The sequence below is a fragment of the Berghia stephanieae genome, chromosome 6 (genome assembly GCF_034508935.2).
Source record: "Berghia stephanieae isolate SIO BIC M18660-M18661 chromosome 6, UCSD_Bste_1.3, whole genome shotgun sequence".
NCBI lineage: Eukaryota > Metazoa > Mollusca > Gastropoda > Nudibranchia > Aeolidiidae > Berghia > Berghia stephanieae.
In genome coordinates, this window is record NC_088365.1 from 30,073,289 (window position 1) to 30,075,788 (window position 2,500).

The 2,500-nt window shown below is 38.9% G+C and overlaps 1 protein-coding gene across 1 annotated transcript in view; it reads left to right on the forward strand.

Moving 5' to 3' along the window:
• Positions 1–2,500, forward strand: part of LOC144974825 (uncharacterized) — a 91,473-nt gene that overhangs the window by 36,025 nt on the left and 52,948 nt on the right. Inside the window, exon 2 of the mRNA XM_078918148.1 lies at positions 1,428–1,575. The gene's annotated coding sequence lies outside the window, so the exon portion shown is untranslated. The remainder of the gene's footprint in view (positions 1–1,427; positions 1,576–2,500) is intronic.

Genomic DNA, 2,500 nt, shown 5'->3' on the forward strand with positions numbered 1-2,500 from the left:
CTGTGGAGTCCCAGGTTCGAGAGTTCTTGCCAAGATGACGGTCATTAAAAGCGGTCGATATTTAAAAGACAAGTTTTCTAGCCAAATTATTAAATACGCGTCTTTCCAGAGACGGCAAGTTATCTGGTTATTAAAGTGAGTCAACTGCTCAATAGGTCCCTTCTCTTAAACGTTGACTGAACAAAGTGGTAATCGATGCAAATCGTATCATGTGATTGGGAAAAAAGGTGTATATCATATATGCACTTTCTTACTGATTGGATTAACTTAATCCGCGTCTAGCCATGGGACGCATTACGTATCTACCAAGGACTCCCACTTCTGACTGTCAGCTGCATGGACACCGATGTTATTCCTGATTAAACCGGTCTCTTTCAGTTTCAGCTCCTCATCCAGGAATTATCTTTGGGTTTCTTTGGGCCTGCCTCAAAGCAATCTAGACTCATAATATGAGTCTTTTCGTCTTTTGTCTTCAGCAGAGTGCAGATCTTGGCAAAGCACACTTGACCTAAAACAAATTCAAAGTTATAGCATATTACATGCGTCAGTTTTTATTTTGAGTATAATTCAAGGCAAAATATCGTAAATTCAAGATCAGTTAGGTGATGTTGACCAATTTCATCTGATTTGAGTTTGGTTTTAATTTCTTATTCAATACAATAGGATACAAAAATGTGATGTCAAAAAACTGGTGATGTCATTTAATTATACAAATATTAGGTGTGTTAACTCATTTTGTATGATACTACTTCATTTCCGGGCATTACAAAAAATTTAGATAAAGATAATAAAGAAAAACCTCACATGAATCTGAATCTTAATCTTCCGTTAATGTCCACCTTCACTCCTGAAGATTTTGACATGAACAACAACATTAAGGTGAAAATTCAGCAGTGATCTAGAAGTGATCTATATATTGTTTTTTTTTATAAATGGGGGCTACATTGTGTTCTCCAATCCTCAGGGACTTCACCAGTGTCGAGTGATCTCTGAAAAATCAAACAGACAGGGTGCTACGCAGTCTTCAAGCTCTTTCAACACTCTTGCTGGGATGTTGTTTGGTCCACTAGCCTTTGTAGGATCCAAGTTTTGAAGACGTTTTGCAATGCCCTCTTCCGTAACATTTATGTTTTCTATCACAGGCTGTTTTTCATTGACGTAACTGCTTCTGACTGCTATACTGTTTTCTGCTATTTGTTTGAGGGTTAAAGGTTGCTTTTTAGAAAAGACAAGACTGAAATTGGACATTTCAGGCTGTTGCTTTGTCAAAAGCTGTGGCGAGGAGCTTTCCATTGTCAATGATTGAAAAATAAAGCTTTGTTATATTTAACGATTACTTTCAATAACTACTCTCATTAAATTATATTGTCATATAATTTATCCTGGACAATGCAGGCATTTTAACATAATTTTAAAATTCACTTCAGAGCCCTGACAACTGTTGCTGTCCAAGGACCTGTGGCAAGTGGCAGCAGAATCCAAAATTGGTGATAGCAAGGGAAGGCGGCACACTATTCTGTTTTTGACCAGAAGATCCAAGAACATCATTTAAACCTCCTCCGAAGGGCCTGAAAGGTATGTCGTGTGTGTTTACGATTACTACTACTACTACTACTACTACTACTACTACTACTACTACTACTACTACTACTACTACTACTACTACTACTACTACTACCTACTACTACTACTACTACTACTACTACTACTACTACTACTACTACTACTACTACTACTACAACTATTACTACTACTACTACACTGCTTCTACTACTCCCTACGATCTACTACTACTACTCTACTACTACTACTACTACTACTACTACTACTACTACTACTACTACTACTACTACTACTACTACTACACAATACTACTACTACTACAAACTACTATTACTACTACTACTACTACTACTACTACTACTACTACTACTACTACTACTACTACTACTAGTACTACTACTACTACTAGTACTACTACTACTACTTCTCTGTCAGGTCAATCCAACTCCGATTTCAATTCGATTTGACACTCACTTCATCTCTTGTTGTTATCAACATAAGTGCCTGCTCCTTTCGCTTTTTCTGAATTAAAAATTCACCCAAATACCGGAGCATACTCAATGTCTCAATTGTTTCTATGTTATATGTCTGTGTTGAGAATACTGGCTATTAAGCTTAATTGCTGGCCAACTAACTTCGCGGAGGTTGCTGCTTCTTATGGTTCACACTATTATGTTATGACGATCGACCCAATCAGCAAAGTCCGGTCCGCATTCGTGCACCGTCGCGAACCCGCCTGGTAGCATCGTCACAACACACCTTTCGACTAGATGCTCTGCCGTTTCGGGTTCTTGCCCACAGCGTGGACATATTGGACAGGAAGTTAGACCCCACTGATGTAACGCACCGGCCGTTAGGCAGCTCCTCGACCGAAGCCGATTCGCAGCTACCCAGTGTCTCCTCTTACTGGTATCAAAGCCTGGCAACTTCTCACCAA